The sequence below is a fragment of the Gossypium hirsutum genome, chromosome A03, assembly GCF_007990345.1.
Source record: "Gossypium hirsutum isolate 1008001.06 chromosome A03, Gossypium_hirsutum_v2.1, whole genome shotgun sequence".
Taxonomy (NCBI): domain Eukaryota; kingdom Viridiplantae; phylum Streptophyta; class Magnoliopsida; order Malvales; family Malvaceae; genus Gossypium; species Gossypium hirsutum.
Genome location: NC_053426.1, coordinates 73,730,800 through 73,748,668, shown reverse-complemented (window position 1 = coordinate 73,748,668; position 17,869 = coordinate 73,730,800). Strand labels below are relative to the sequence as shown.

Sequence of the window (17,869 nt, the reverse complement as noted above, 5' to 3'; positions counted from 1 at the left end):
TAACAGATGGAGATGGAGATCTTGGATTAGAGCGTTAAGAGCCTCGTTCTTTTCCAGAATACCCCGTAAATGTGGTAGAATGATCATAGTGTTTCTTTGATTTATGCTTGTGACTTCCTCAAAGATCTTTTACCAGATATTCGAGCTCCTCTCTCTGCTTGTTTCTTTTCTTTACTTAATTCCTCGGCTTTATGTGCTCGATCAGCCCATACCACAAATTCCCTCAATTCAAGAATTCCAATCAACAGTTTGATCTGTTGATATCTTCATTTAAATCCTCTTCGAAACATTTGCACATATCAACCTCAGTAAGAATCCATTCTCTGGCATATTTTCTCAATCTAACAAAGTCTCGTTCATACTTAGATACTGTCATGCATTCCTATTTGAGCTCTAAAAATTCCTTTTTTTCTGATCTAGAAATCTCTAACTAATTTACTTCCTTCTGAATTCAGTCTGGAACAATTCCCATGTAACATTTTCCTTTAGCACAACAGAAATCAAAGTATTCCACCACTGATAAGCTGAATCTTTTAACAATGATACAGCACATTTCAAACAGTCGACTGGTGTATATGATAATTTATCTAAAACCCTAATAGTATTTTCTAACCAGAATTCAATCATTTCTGGATCATCTTAAGCTGTTGCTCTAAATTTTTCTACCCCATATTTACGAATTTTATCTACCAGAGGCTTACTGATTCTAACATGTTTAGCACCCAGTGACATTTCTAGAACCGGCTGTTGTAAAACAGGGTTTGTTCTTACGAATTCAGTGAACCACTTATTCATCATTTGAAAGAAGGCTAATTTTACCTTCTCACCTCGGCCCTCAGATTCGAGCTTTCTACTACTAGATGCAGCTCTTTGAACTGAAGCTGGATCATTGCTCTCAGCTTTCTTAGATTTAGCTCTAGCTTGGTTGGATAACATTACTATATGTAAAACACATTTAAAATGATCAGGAGATATCACAATATTACATATTATATAATGGCATGTATACCTAAACTCACACTTGCTACATTAATCTGAGAATCGGCTAAACTGTAGTTCAGATACCAATAAATGTAACACCCTTAACCCGTATTCGTCGCCAGAATAAGGTTATGGAGCATTACCGAAGTTTACAGAATAATTACAAATAACTCATGTCATTTATTGTCCTTTTCTGAAACTAATCATATCGTCCCTTGAATAGATACACGAGGCCCAATTTAAGCGTTAGAAAGAAGTCGGGACTAAATCGGGAACTCAGAGAATTTTTCGCAAAATGTAAAAATTTTTCTCATATACAAAGATCACACACCTGTATGAGTAGGCCGTGTGGCTCACACTGCCAAGTGACATGCCCATGTCTCAGGTTGTGTGTGCATTCAATATGAGGCACACAGCCGTGTCCTAGCCCATGTCCTTACCCGTGTAACTCTCTGACTTATGCCACACATCTTGTCATACGCCCGTGTGCTAAGCTGTATGGTATATTTAATTTTCACAAATTAGGTGCAAGTTTCACAAGGCCAAGACACACGTCCATGTTTTAGGCTGTATATCTCACACGACAGAGACACACACCCGTGTCTTCGCACGTGTGCCCAATTCTGAGCATTCTATTTCTCAAATTTTAGGATGCAAGGGACACATGGCCATAACCCATGCCTATGTGCCAGGTCGTGTGTCACACAAGGTCAAGACACACGCCCGTGTGTCTACCCATATGGACAAAATAAGACCATTTTCTAGCCCTATTTCTCACCCAAATTTGCCAATAACATACAACAACACTTGTATATATATATACCAACCAATTCCAAGCATGAAACTAAGCAAAAATCATTTACATGCATAGTGTAACATTTAATATATTCACACAGCCAAACTTACCTTTTACCAAGAACATATATTTACCCCAATTCACACTAAACATACCTTATACATATATATGGTAAACATAATGTATCTTTATATTATCATACCAAAGTGTATCATTACTAGCCATTCCAATGGCTAGATTACAAACATCCATTTACATGTCATCATTAGTAAAATTAGCTTATACATGCCATTATATCAAAATAAGTTTTCTATTTATACCAAAACAAGCTGAAGGATAGTGTGATGATGTAACATCCCAAAATAGGGCCTAAACGGAACAGTAGTTGCGAAACCACAAATTCGAGATAGAAAAGTTTATTTTGATTAATTTTTATAATTTAGTGAGTGGTTAGATGCATGTGTTAGAGTATAGATGGACAATTTTATAAATAGCATGCTTAATTTGCCGACTAGGGCTTAATTGCAAAAGTTGATAAATATGAGTTTTAGATGCTAAAGGATTAAATTGAAGAGTATAATTGAAGTAGAGGTCCTTAAATGGTAATTAGACCATTAGGTTTTCATGGACAAAAATGGACATACATAAATAAAAATAACTAAAGTTTTAATGAAGGGTATTTTTGTTATTTGGTAATTAAAAGATTATAAAAGGGAAAAAGATGGCAAAATGTGACCATCTTCTTCATTACGTCGAAATTTCAAGGGTTCTTCATAGATAGGGTTTTGTCAAGCTTTCAAGCTTCATAGTTATTTCAAGCCTTGTTTTTAATATTCTTTACGTTTTTGAAGTCTTGGTAACTTGATTTAGCTTATTCTAGCAATAATTTAACCTAGGGTTCATATTTGGAAAATACCCATAGGTGAAATGTGTTTATTTTGATGTTTTATGGTAGAATATGAAGCTTGAAATTATGTTAAACGACTTGAGCTAAGCGATTTTAAGCGAAAACGAGTAAAACAACATAATCGGTAAAAATACCTAATGGTCATAAGTACATGTTAGAGTGGGAATTTGATGTTTCCGTAGGTAAATAAATGATCAGCATGTCATAAAACATAAGAATTAGGGATAAATTTTCATTTCCAAACCTTGGGGAAAAAGTGTAATATGTAAAAGTTTAGGGGCAAAATCATAATTTTACCAAAGTTAGAGTTAAGGGCTGTTTAGATAAAAGTGCATATTAAATAAGTTAAATTTGCTATTATAGATCAAGAATAACAAAATTTGGGGTTAGACCGAAGAAAGAAAAAGGTTGAGAAGTAAATCAAAATATTTGATCGTATTTTGTATCGAGGTAAGTTTGTGGTAAATAAATGCAATGTTTTATTGTTTATAATTAATAATGTTATTTTTTAGCATCTATATATTTTTTTTGTAAATTTATTCCTTGATGATTCAAGCAAGAATTGACGGAGAACTGATACTTAAAAGTCCCGGTTGAACCTTAGGAATGTGTAGGATACAAATGTCATGACATTAGGGTTTAAGGATACCAAGTAAGACCATGCCAAGGCATGGCATTGGGAAGTTCTACAAGGCAAGGAAATCATGGAAGACCATGTCAAGACATGGCATTGATAAACTACTATAAGGCAAAGATCCCATGTAAGACCATGCCAAGGCATGGCAATGGTGAGTTCATAAGGCAAGGATACCACGTAAGACCATGTCAAGACATGGCCATGGTAAGTTTAAAAAGGAAAGGTACCCGTGTATCCTTAGTATTCCAAATGGTTCAATGGAAAATTTAAAGAGTGTACCAAAGGGAAGGTAAGATAAGTCCATGTTTGAAAGGTTCAGGTTATCTTGATAATTAATTTAGAATGTTGTTATTTATTTACATGCAAACTTACTAAGCTTTATGCTTACTCCCTTTCTTTTCTCTCTTTTTTATAGTATCGCAAAGCCAATTCAAAAAATCGTAAGGACGTCAGAGATCTCCTTACACTATCAACGAGTTATCTCGGTATTTTGTGACTAGAAATACTTTAAGTTATGGCATGTATAGGGACTTGGCTATTTTGTGTGTATGTCATTGTAATATGATTAAAGAATGGCATGTGAATGCTTGGTAATGATTAGCTTATGATATAGCTAAATAAGAACATGTTTTGGTATTATGTATGCCTAAATGAGGTTTGATGCAAAGAAACTATGAAAGACTAAAAGTTGGCCATGGAACAGTTAGGAAACAACAACAGTGACGTGGTGTTGAAAAATCACTAAAAAATTGTCAAAATGGAATTAAATGGTGAATGAGATATAGAATTAAAGCGTGTTGAGTTTATTTTCAAAGGAAAGAAACATAGCAAGCAAAGTAAGTCTATATTATGAGATATTTAAATTTATAAGTCTATATTATGAGATATTTAAATTTCTGTAAGACTAGGTTAGAGTGACTTTGTGATCCCCTGTTCCAAATTTGGAAAATCACTAGAAATTGTACAAAAAGAATTATAAGTCATAGTTTATGTGTCTAGATTCCTTAGTGAGTCTATTATCATTAGAAATAAACAGAAACGTTATCAGAATTCTGTATAATGAGATAATTTAAATATAACAAATATTTAGTATGAGTAAGAGTCTAGCTATATATGTCATACTTATATTTTGATAGTGTGACGACTCCTGACGATTTTAAAATGTTTTTCTTTTCTAGTTATGGATCCTGAACTAGTTGGTGCAGATGATGTAGAAAGTAACACGCTGCTCCCACAGAAGGTACGGTGCCACCAAATAGTAGTGAAAGGCCCGTTACAGTTAGTTAGGGAGGAGGGGCTCGAGAAGCCTTCTTCTAAGCTATGAATGAATGATTTGCCAAGTTCGTTCGTATGAATCCATCCGTTAGACCACTACCCCCTCATGATCCTCAGACTACCCATGTATCTTCCCCAGTTACAGATACAGTCAGAAGAGAGAAGCCACCAGTTGATAAAATTAGAAAAAAGGGGCTGAAGAGTTTCGGGCTGCTAAAGATGACGATGCAGAGAAAGCTGAATTTTGGCTCAAGAATACTATCAGGGTCTTTGATGAGTTATCCTGCACACCTGAAGAGTGCATGAAGTATGTTTTATCACTTTTACGAGACTCAGCCTACCATTGGTGGAAGACACATGTGTTAGTAGTACCGAAAGAGAGGGTTACTTGGGATTTCTGTCAAAAGGAGTTCCGTAAGAAATACATTAGTCAAAGGTTCATCGACCAAAAAAGAAAAGAATTCATTGAACTAAAGTAGGGTAAGATGATAGTGACTGAATATGAACGTGAATTTTTCAGAATCAGTAATTATGCTCGAGAGTGTGTGTCTACTAAAGCTATTATATGCAAGAGATTTGAAGTTGGGCTCAATGATGATATTCGACTATCAGTCGGTGTTTTAGAAATAAAAGAGTTCATCATTTTAGTTAAAAGAGCTTGTAAGGCAGAGGAGTTGTTGAAAGGAAAGGGTAAAGCTGAAATTGAGATGCAAGACACAAAGAAAAGACAGATGAGCAAGTTGTTTCAATCTATATCCAAGAGGCCTAGAGAGTTCTCTATGAGATCTAATTTTTCAGCAGGATATTCTAGCTGAAACAGAGGTAGAAGATTTATAGGTCAGAAAGCTCAGACCACTTCAATTGCGAGTGTTGGCAGTATTTAGCCTGATAGACCCGAGTGTCCTCAATGTGGTCGACATCATCCAGGTCAATGTCGAGCAACTAAAACTGGTTGTTTTTGATGTGGTTTAAAGAGAAGTAATATCGAGTATAAGATCAGGGAATGCCCCCGTTAGAGGCAGACCTTAGAGAAGTTTGGGAATAGGGGCAGGTAGAGGTGCATCTAGAGATTCAGCAGTGAGACCAGATGTTAGAGCACCTGCAAGGACCTATGCTATCCGTGCTCATGAAGGGGTACCCTCTCCCAATGTAATTACGGGTACATTTTCTCTTCATGATGTTAATGTTATTGCTTTGATTGTTCCGGGTTCGACCCATTCCTATGTTTGCATAAAATTGATGCCTAGTATGAACATGTCCATAGAGTCTACAGAATTTGTGATTAAAGTATTGAATCCATTGGGTCAGTACGTATTAGTAGACAAAGTGTAAAAATTGCCCTTTGATGATTAGAGGTTACTATTTTCTGGCCGATCTCATGCTATTGCCATTTGATGAGTTTGATGTGATTCTTGGTATGGATTGGTTGACTGTGCATGACGTGATAGTGAATTGTGGAAAGAAATTTATTGAGTTGAAAAGCGAAAATAGTGAAATTCTTTGGGTTAATTCAGATGAGTCAGATAGTTCAATTGCCATGATTTCTATTATGTCTGCTCAGAAATGCTTGAGAAAAGGATATGAAGCTTATCTTACTTTTGTGTTGAATACTAAAGATCCGGAGTTGAACTGTGGTATGTGAGTTTCCTGATGTGTTTCCGGAAGAACTACCAGGTTTGCCTCCTATCAGAGAAGTTGAGTTTGGTATTGAATTGGTTCCAGGTACAACACCCATTTCTATTGCTCCTTATAGAATGGCTCCAATAGAATTGAGAGAATTGAAAGTTCAATTGCAGGAACTAACAAAGAAAGGTTTTGCAAGACCTAGTTGTTCACCATGGGGTGCACCAGTGCTCCTTGTGAAAAAGAAAGATGGTTCGATGAGATTGTGCATAGATTATCGGTAACTTAACAAGATGACTATTAAGAACAAGTATCTATTGCCTAGAATTGACGATTTGCTTGATCAACTGAAGGGAGCTACTGTGTTCTCCGAGATAGATTTGAGATCCGGATATTATCAGTTATAAGTAAAAGAGTCAGATGTTCCGAAAACTGCTTTTCGGACTAGGTATGGCCATTATGGGTTCCTTGTGATGCCATTTGGCATGACTAATTCTCCTGCCATTTTCATGGACTTAATGAATTGAATTTTCAACCTTACTTGGATAAATTTGTAGTTGTGTTCATTGATGATATCTTGATTTATTCTAATGATAAGACTAAGCATTCAGAACATTTGAGAATTGTTTTACAGACTTTAATAGATAATCAGCTTTATGCCAAGTTTAGCAAAAGTGAGTTTTGGTTACAGGAAGTTGGTTTTCTTGGACATATAGTCTCAGGTGAAGGTATTAAATTTGATCTAAGCAAGATTTTATCCATTGTTGATTGGAAGCCTCCCAGGAATATATTAGAGGTCAAAAGTTTTCTTGGTCTCGTCGGTTGTTATAGATGATTTGTAGAGGGATTTTCCATGATAGCTACTCCATTGACAAGATTGCTATAGAAAGATGTCAAGTTTGAATGGACTGAAAAGTGTCAGCAGAGTTTCGATAAGTTAAAGGCATTGTTGACTGAAGCTCCTGTCTTAGTACAACCGGAACAGGGTAAAGAGTTTGTGATTTATAGTAATGCGTCCTTGAATGGACTAGGCTGTGTACTTATGTAGGAAGGAAAGGTAATTGCTTATTCCTCTAGACAGCTAAAGCCACATGAGAAAAATTATTCGATGCATGATTTAGAACTAGCTACCATTGTATTTGCGTTGAAAAACTGGAGACATCACTTGTATGGTGAGAAGTGCCGAATATTTACTAATCATAAAAGTTTGAAATACTTGATGACTCAGAAATATTTGAGCTTGAGGTAAGGAAGATGGCTAGAGTTGATTAAAGATTATGAACTAGTGATCGATTATCTCCCGGGTAAGGCAAACGTAGTTGCTGATGCTTTGAGTAGAAAATCTTTATTTGCATTAAGAGCTTTGAACATTAGTTTAAACTTATCGGATGATGGTTCTATCGCCGAATTAAGAACTAAGACAATGTTTCTTGAAGAAATTTGTGAATTTCAGAAAGATGGCAGTGAGTTGCAAGCCAAAAGAGCTCAGTGTAAGTTGGGTATAAAGTCAGATTTTTAGATCAGTTCTGACAGTTGTTTAATGTTCAAAAATTGGATATGTGTACCAAACAATGATGAGCTTTTTCGAAAGATTTTAGAGGAAGCACATAGCAGTTCTTTGTCTATTCATCCAGGTAGTACTAGGATGTATAATGATTTGAAGAAAATGTATTGGTGGGTAGGAATGAAGAGAGATATCTCAGAGTTTGTTTCTAGATGCTTTATCTGTCAGTAGGTAAAAGCCGAGCATCAGGTACCTTCAGGTTTATTGCAGCCTGTGTTAGTTCCTGAGTGGAAATGAGACCGAGTTGCCATGGATTTTGTGACAGGATTACCTTTGACACCGAAAAAGAAAGATGTAGTATAGGTTGTGATTGATAAGCTAACGAAGTCGGCTCATTTTATTCCAGTTCGTATGGATTATTCACTTGACAAGTTGGTTGAGTTATATGTTTTAGAGATAGTCAGACTACATGGAATATAGTTATCTATTATTTCAGATAGAGACCTGAGATTTACTTCGCGATTTTGGAAGAAGTTACAGGAAGCTTTGGGCACAAAGTTGAGTTTTAGTACAGCTTTCTACCCTCAGACCGATGGTCAGTCAGAGAGAGTTATTCAGATACTTGAGGATATGCTCAGATGTTGTGTCTTAGAATTTCAAGGTAGTTGGGAGAAATATTTGTCGTTGGTAGAGTTTGCTTATAATAATAGTTACCAGTCGAGTTTGAAAATGTCACCTTATGAAGCTTTGTATGGACGTAAATGTCGCACACCTTTGTATTGGATAGAGCTTAAAGAAAATCAAATTTACGGGGTTGATTTAGTTAAAGAAACAGAAGAGAAAGTGAAAGTTATCAGAGATTGCTTGAAAGCAGCTTCAGATAGACAGAAGTCTTATGCAGACTTGACAAGAAAAGAGATTGAGTAACAAGTTGGTGATAATGTGTTCTTGAAAGTATCCTCATGGAAGAAAGTCTTTAGATTTGGCAAGAAATGCAAACTAAGTCCACATTTTATTGGACCGTTTGAGATGACTAAAAGAGTTGGACCATTAGCATATCGGTTAGCTTTGCCACCAGAGTTAGAGAAGATTCATGATGTGTTCCATAATTCCATGTTACGTCGTTACCGTTCTAATCCTTCACATGTGATTTCACAGACAGAGGTTGAGATTCAGCAAGATATGACTTATGGTGAAGAACCGGTAAAGATTTTAGCTCGAGAGGTCAAGCAACTAAGAAATAAAAGTATTACACTTGTGAAAGTATTATGGAATAGGCATGGGGTAAACGAGGCTACATGGGAGCCTGAAGAGGTTATGCGAAAGCAGTATCCAAATATTTTCACAAGTAAGATTTTTTATGACGAAAATCCCTAAAGGAGGGAGAAATGTAACATCCCAAAATAGGGCCTAAATGGAACAGTGGTTGCGAAACCACGAATTTGAGATGAAAAAGTTTATTTCAATTAATTTTTATAATTTACCGAGTGATTAGATGCATGTGTTAGAGTATCGATGGAAAATTTTATAGACAGCATGTTTAATTTGCCTACTAGGGCTTAATTGCAAAAGTTGATAAATATGAGTTTTAGATGCTAAAGGATTAAATTGAAGAGTATAATTGAAGTAGAGGTCCTTAAATGGTAATTAGTCCATTAAGTTTTCATGGACAAAAATGGACATACATAGATAAAAATAACTAAAGTTTTAATGAAGGATATTTTAGTCATTTGGTAATTAAAAGATTAAAAAAGGGAAAAAGATGGCAAAATGTGCCCATCTTCTTCATTAGGCCAAAATTTCAAGGGTTCTTCATAGCTAGGGTTTTGTCAAGCTTTCAAGCTTCGTAGTGAATGATTCCAAGCCCTGTTTTTTAATATTCTTTACGTTTTTGAAGTCCCGGTAACTTAATTTAGCTTATTCTAGCAATAATTTAACTTAAGGTTCATATTTGGAAAAATACTCATAGGTGAAATGTGTTTATTTTGATGTTTTATGGTAGAATATAAAGCTTGAAATTATGTTAAATGACTTGAGCTAAGCGATTTTAAGCGAAAACTAGTAAAACAACATAATCTGTAAAAATACCTAATAGTCATAAGTACATTTTAGAGTGGGAATTTGATGTTTCCGTAGGTAAATAAATGATCAACATGTCATAAAACATAAGAATTAGGGATAAAGTTTCATTTCCAAGCCTTAGGGCAAAAGTGTAAATATGCAAAAGTTTAGGGGCAAAATCATAATTTTACCAAAGTTGGAGTTAAGGACTGTTTTGATAAATGTGAATATTAAATAATTTAAATTTGCTATTATAGATCAAGAAAAATAAAATTCGGGGTTAGACCGAAGAAAGAAAAGGTTGAGGACTAAATCAAAATATTTGATCGTATTTTATATCGAGGTAAGTTTGCAGTAAATAAATGCAATGTTTTATTATTTATAATCAATGATGTTATTTTTCATCATCTATATATATATTTTTTTGTAAATTTATTCCTTGATGATCCAAGCAAGAATTGACAGAGAAATGATACTTAAAAGTCCCGGTTAAACCTTAGGAATGTGTAGGATACAAATGTCATGACATTAGGGTTTAAGGATAACAAGTAAGATCATGCCAAGGCATGGAATTGGTAAGTTCTACAAGGCAAGGAAATTATGTAAGACCATGTCAAGACATGGCATTGATAAACTACTATAAGGCAAAGATCCCATGTAAGGCCATGCCAAGGCATGGCAATGGTGAGTTCATAAGGCAAGGATACCACGTAAGACCATGTCAAGGCATGGCAATGGTAAGTTTAAAAAGGAAAGGTACCCGTGTATCCTTAGTATTCCAAGTGGTTCAACGGAAAATTTAAAGAGTGTACCAAAGGGAAGGTAAGATAAGTCCATGTTTGAAAGGTTCAGGTTATCTTGATAATTAATTTAGAATGGTGTTATTTATTTACATGCAAACTTACTAAGCTTTATGCTTACTCCCTTTCTTTTCTCTCTTTTTTTATAGTATCGTAAAGCCAATTCAGAAAAGCGTAAGGACGTCGGAGATCGCCTCACACTATCAATGAGTTATCTCGGTATTTTGTGACTAGAAATACTTTAAGTTATGGCATGTATAGGGACTTGGCTATTTTGTGTGTATGTCCTTATGATATTATTAAAGAATGGCATGTGAATACTTGGTAATGGTTAGCTTATGATATAGCTAAATAAGAACTTGTTTTGGTATTATGTACGCCTAAATGAGGTTTGATGCAAAGAAACTATGAAAGAGTAAGAGTTGGCCAGGGAACAGTTAGGAAACAGCAACAGTGACATAGATTTTAAAAATCACTAAAAATTGTAGAAATGGAATTAAATGGTGAATTAGATATGTCTATTTTCTTAGGAAAGAAACATAGCAAGCAAAGGAAGTCTATATTCTGAGATATTTAAATTTCTGTAAGACTAGTTTAGAGCGACTTCGTGATCCCTGTTCCAACTTTGGAAAATCACTAGAAATTGTAAAAAAAGAATTATAAGTCATAGTTTATATGTCTAGATTCCTTAGTGAGTTTATTTTCATTAGAAATAAACAGAAACATTATTAAAATTTTGCATAATATAGATTTTTAGTGAAGAGAGGTTAGGTCTGCTAAACTGCAAAATAGGGGAACATTTAATGAATAAACTATACTAATTGGCCAAACCAAAAATTCTGGAAAAGTTATGGTAAGAATATATATGAGTCTCGTTTTAGGGAAAATTTACGGATTTAAATTTAGAGTTTCGTAACTCGAGTTATAATTAATTTACTGACGTTACGCAGATAGACAGTTTTATTATGAATAGTGAAATAAATTGTTTTGATTTGTGTAAGTAATCGAAAAATTTTTAATGTTCTCGGTTTGGTCCCGAACCGTTCCAATTGTACGTTTTAGGGCCTCGAAGGCCCTTTTTAGGGATTTATTGGATGAATGTGAGTGAATTAATATTTGTTTTAAAAAGTAAATTTTTTTATGCCCCGAACAGGTAAGATAAGTCTGGTAACTCCTCGTGCTCGACTCCGGCGACGGTCTCGGGTAAAGGGTGTTACAGATGATACTCCGACCGATCTATAACCTTTACGAGCTTTTGAGAACTATAAAACAAAGAAAAGAAAACCTAGTAAACATTTAATGGTTAGTAAGTTCGTATAATAGGAATGAAACTTACCATATTTTTACATTTAAGATAAGCATACAAAAATACATCCAAGCAATTTGGCTAATAGCCTAAAACACACAACTTCACGAATCATATTAGTCAAGTAATTCACATAATACCAAGAACATCGATGAACTCATCATTTAATGACTTTCATAAACATATACCCTCCATATCATTATTCCATATTACATGTACATTTTGATAACAAATCATTTCAAGTTCAATTTAATCATGTCAAAATTTTACCCTTTGAATTTATTTGAAATGATAAATACGCTCATGTAGTACACTTTGGTGTACATTACTATAATTTGTCAATTCATATCCAATGGTACCCAATTAGGGCACATAATTGGGAAGCATACTCTCGAGCCTTGTAACGGGAAGCTCACACAGAGCCATTTCGGGAAGATCATAAATATACTATCGGGAAGCTTATCCGGGCTATATAATAGGAAGCTCAAAAGAGCTATAATCGGGAAGTTCACAAAGAACAACATCGGGAAGCTCTGAATAGCCAATATTGGGAAGTTCAAGCGAGCACTATCGGAAAGCTCACAAAGAGCCAAGTTAACGAGAATCAGAATGCTCATAAGAGCTAAGGTGTGTCCACAACAAATGTAGGATCACAACCTATCGGGACGCTCTGAAGAGTTATAACGAGAAGCTCGCAAGAACGTTATACGGGAAGCTCGAGAGGGCTAATACGAGATGCTCTTTTGAGCTATGGTGTGTTTGCAACATATGCAAGACCACAACCAATACAGGAAACTTGTATCCATCGCCTTTCATTTATTCAAACAGGATTAGACATTTATCGGACATTATTGGATATTCAATAAATTTCATATACATAACAATTATACAATTCATATATACAACATTTAATTCTAACATATAAATGTACATAATTTAGTTACACGAACTTACCTCGATACTTGTTCGTATACGAAAATCTCCTAATCCGAAACTTTTTGTTTTCCTTGTTCCAACTTAGTATTAGGTCTTTCAGGATCTATATAAATGAATTTAATCATCAATTTAATACAATTCACATTCAATTGGATTCAATTTACACCCTAGGCAAAATTATCATTTTTACTCTATACTTTTCATAAATTCCAATTTCGTCCCTAGGCTCAGAAAATAAAATTCGTGCAATTTAATCCTTATTCCAAGCCTAACTAAAATTTCCATATAACCTTTACAACACATGTATTTCACAAAATTTAGAATTTTTCCACAACTTTTACATCTTTACAATTTAGTCCCTAAATCATAATTTCATCAAATTCACTTTGTAAAAGTTGTTTATCTATCAACAACTTTTCAATTTTTACCACAAATTTCTAATTTTTAGCATATTCATCCATGGAAAAATTTTGATACTTTGATAACTTTACAAATTAATCCCCAAAATAGATAGATTAAACTATTTCGATCTCAAAAATATAAAATTACTAAAAGCGGGACAAGACTACTTACCTAATTAAACCAAGAAAGCTTGTTTTCTCTTTCCTAGGGTTTCCATGTATATTTTGGGATGAAGATGATATAAAATGATAATATTTCTATTTAATTATTTATTATCCATTAATTTTTCCACTTTCAATTTAGTCATTGCCTTTTTCTAATTTTCCATGGATGATTCATCAAAAATATCTACTAACTTTTCTTTAATGGTCTAATTACCATATAAGGACTTCAAGTTTTGAATTCCATAGCTATTTGGTACTTATAGCTACTAGAATTCAATTTTTGCATTTTATGCAGTTTGTTCTTTTCCATAATTAAACATATAATCGGTAAAATTTTCTTATCAGAATTTTCATATGACATTCCTATCATAATGCAAACCATGCAATAATATTAAAATAAATTTTCTTTCCGGCTCGGATTTGTGGTCCCAAAATCACTGTTTTGATTTAACTGAAAACGGGCTATTACATTTTGGTTTGAAATCCACGCATGTTTTGCGATGGTGGTTATGAAATAAAGAATCAATGAAGGCGTTTTGAAATCTATTCTACTAGATTTATTGCATGCCCTGAAGTGAATGCAAACATAAATAAACACTACAATGAAATAGTACTGAGACGACACTTTTGGGGCGACACTTTCCTAAGTGTTGGGATAGGCTTGCCAACATATGCTTTGGACTACACTTTGTATAAGGTTTGAGATGTTCATATCTAAGGCAAAGCTTACATAAGAGTTGGCTTTGCCCAACACTGTGCCGACACTTTTGGGTAGACACTTTCCCAAGTGTAGGGATAGACTTGTTGACACACAGTTTGGCAAACCCTTTGTATAAGGGTTGGGATATGCATGCCTAAGGCAACGCTTAAATAAGAGTCAAATTTCTCCAACACTATACCGACACTTTTGGGCCGGCAATTTCCTAAGTGTTGGGATAGACTTGCTGACATATGCTTTGGCCATCCCTTTTTATAAGCGTTGGGATATGCATGCCTAGGGCAACACTTAAATAAGAGTCAGCTTTGTCGAACACTATGCCAACGCTTTTGGGCCGACACTTTCTTAAGTGTTGGGATAGACTTGCCGACATATGCTTTGGATAACTCTTTGTATAGGGTTGGGATATGCATGCCTAAGGCAACGCTTAAATAAGAATCGCCTTTGTCCAACATTATGCCGACACTTTCCTAAGTGTTGGAATAGACTTGCCGACATACGCTTTGGCCAACTCTTTGCATAAGGGTCGGGATATGCATGCCTAAGACAACACTTAAATAAGAGTCGGTTTTGTCCAACACTTAAATTTGATGTCCAAATTGAATCTCTTTTTTTCTCTTAATCTAATGGTCCAAAATCATTCAAAAGTGCACTAACTTTATTTTTTCTCTTAATATATATTCTTGAGAATTGTCCATTTTACCTTTTATAATTCTTTGTATATATTCATCCTTGAACCTATGATCACTTTTTAATATAATTACACTTTTAGCCCTTGCACCGTTACTTCTTTACAATTGAGTGTATACTTCGATTTAATACATTAAAATATATCAGTTCTAATGACTTTCTCCGATGTTCAATTACCTCTTCTAATTTTTATCAATTAAATGCAATTCACTGCTAGGGAAATTTTCATTAAATATTTTCCCAAAATAATATTACTTATGACACCGGAGTTTTAGGGGAGTTATATCACCTATCACGTTGAGATCATCCCAAATATTACCATCACTAAAGTTTATCTTTAAGAATGTTATGCCTTAAGATAATCTTTGAGACTTCGGAGGTTCATTTGCAAACCCAAACATCTCATTCGAGACCATGTCGGACGTTGCCATCATTAAATATCATCTTTGAAGATGTCTCACCTTTGCTTGTCAGCATCCTTCCTCTCTTTAGAACCACTTCTCTAGGTGCGAGAACTTTTCCACCCTCAACATTTTGTATATAAAATTACTTATTAAAATGATTGTGTTAATTTTTTTGAATTAATATCATATTAGTATTATTTATATTAAACTTAAAATTATTAATATTCTTTGGTACATTAAAATTATTACTTCAAGAGAAAAATAATTTCATAAATATGAAAAATAATGATATATTAATAGAAATATGATATGATTATCTAATAATATTAAAAAGTTATTTTTATTTTTCCATTATTTACTTTTTGTTAGAAAGCATTTTGCTTTTGGTTTTCTAATAAATAAATAATTTTTATTTTTGACTTGAGAGAGTTCACAGGAGAGTATAGGAGAGAGCTATAGGGTTTTAAACTTCACTCTTTTTTCTTTCCCTTCTTTTAGTGTCTTCATCTACAACTTCTCAATTTTTCGCCAATTTCGCAAACAAGACTAAAACGAAAACCCTAATACACTTTACCTCTTTTCTTCTTCTTCTTCGTGGTCGTGCTTCATCTTCGTTTCAATCCCAGCTCACTTCAAAAATGACTAAATTGCCCTAGCTCAGCAGCCAAAATTTCATGCCCGAAACTAGCTCTTTCCACTTAAATTTGCCGTCATGCTTTTTTTTCTTTTAATTATAAGTTTGAAGTGTAAAGGAAGGATTTTTTTTTGTTGTTTGAAGATGAGAGAAGGAAGCCACGGAAGGGGATAGGGTTGCTCTGGCGTGTTTGATTTCTTGGATCCTTTTTGCAATTTTGGGTTTAGCTTCATTTTCCATTCTCTGGGCTGTCAATTGGTGCCCATCGCGGATTTATAGGTATTGAATCTAATATTTCCAACCTTTAATTTTGCTACTGATATAGTTGCTAACATCATAACAGTGCTGAGGTTGTTACTAAATGCAAAAGTGCTGCTGAGATCGTTAACAGTTTATTTGGAAACGGGTTTTGATTTTTTGAATTTAATTGTATCTTGGAGTTTCTATGTTGCTTTTTGGATTTCATGCTTTGCTGCTTACTGCGATTTCTTTGGTCTGCTCAAATGAGAAGCCACAATAAACTGTTTGCATTGTTATGCTTTAGGGTATGTTCAAATGCTTTACATCATGAGAGTTGGAAGTCACAATAAACTGTTTGCTTACTGAGTTGATGATTAATTCTTGGTTTTCTACTAAAATTTTGACTAATCAATTCTTGACTAGATTAGACGATACTCCCTTAGAGGATTCGACCTCAAGATTTGCCTCAAGATTGCATGTTTTGAGAAGGTTTGGATCAATCTGATTGCAGGAGTGGACAATTGATATGACAGGTCAGATATGTCCATCAAAAAGAGCAAACTTTTGGAAGACTAAAAGACTTCTCTTTGTTACCCCACAAGTATTGGAGAAAGGCATTCAATCTGGTGATTCTCTAAAGTAATTTTCACTGCATATTATTGATGGATGGAAGATAAATGATTGGCTGACTTATGAATTTTTTTTACTTCTACTATTCTGCTTAAGGTCTTTCTAATATGTTCTTTTGCTGGATTTTTCTCATCAAGTAACTTGTTGCAGGCACATGTTGGTAAAAATACCTTGCATGTTTAGTGATTGATGAGGCTCATCGAGCAATGGGAAATTATTCCTATTGTGTGGCAGTTCGCGAGGCAGTTTCCACATTTCTTTTAGTCTTTCAAACTTTTATTTTTCCCTTTTATTTTGAGCATGCTGTTGGCGGCAACATTTATGGAGCAAGTTATTAGAGATGCTAGTGTTACCCTAAATTTGTAGTTAATGTCAATGCCAGTGCAGCTAAGAATATTAGCTTTGACTGCAACACCAAGATGTAAGTTACGATTGTCTTCTCATTGAGTTTTGAAATTGTCATGTAACCTTACTGCTTACATTGGTTGCCATTATTCAGCAAACCAGCCTGCTATCCAGCAAATAATTGAAAACTTATATATATCAACCCTTAATTATTGCGTCGCTATTTAGAATCGTCCCTTTTGTTTTTATTATTTTGGCATTATCTTTACTTTACGTTTTCAGTGCATTGATATCATTCATCATACTGTATATAATAGGTTAAGTTGGCAACTAAAATATCCATCCAAGTGGATCAAGTTGAACCCATTTGCAATCCAACGGCATTTCTTGTATGTATATGTTTTATATATAATATAATAGGAGAGGGATCTATTATACTGTTGTAAAATTAAAATTGTTTTATATTTTTATATAATTAATATTTTAATAATCTAGTCGTCATATTTCATATTTTATTTATATAGATTATGTAAGTTAATTTTGACGTAAATTAATTTTTTATTATTTATTTTATGTAAAAAAATTTAACCATTCAATAAATATTAACATGTACATTTTTAAGATCAAAATGATAGAATTATTGGATTAATTTGAAAATTTACATGCACAGTAAGTATAATTATATCGATAAATATAACGTGACAAATATATTAATGTGTAATGTTATGTTAGCCTGTTATTTTTTAATAATTAGTTTCACACAAGCTATAAGTTTCATATTAAGCCTTTATGTTAGCCAAAGGAACTTGATTTCAA

At 34.0% G+C, this 17,869-nt stretch overlaps 1 long non-coding RNA gene across 5 annotated transcripts; it reads left to right on the top strand.

Moving 5' to 3' along the window:
- The first annotated feature begins 15,615 nt into the window (after nt 1-15,615).
- LOC107886336 (uncharacterized) lies at nt 15,616-17,276 on the top strand. 5 transcript variants are annotated; one of them, XR_005917082.1, is made up of 3 exons: nt 15,621-16,117; nt 16,502-16,717; nt 16,846-17,276. It is a non-coding gene; the product is annotated as an uncharacterized lncRNA (long non-coding RNA). The 5 variants fall into 5 exon arrangements; XR_001680729.2 differs by having other exon boundaries at nt 15,624-16,117; nt 16,859-17,276; XR_001680730.2 differs by having other exon boundaries at nt 15,625-16,117; nt 16,502-16,704; nt 16,859-17,276.
- Nucleotides 17,277-17,869: the final 593 nt, after the last annotated feature.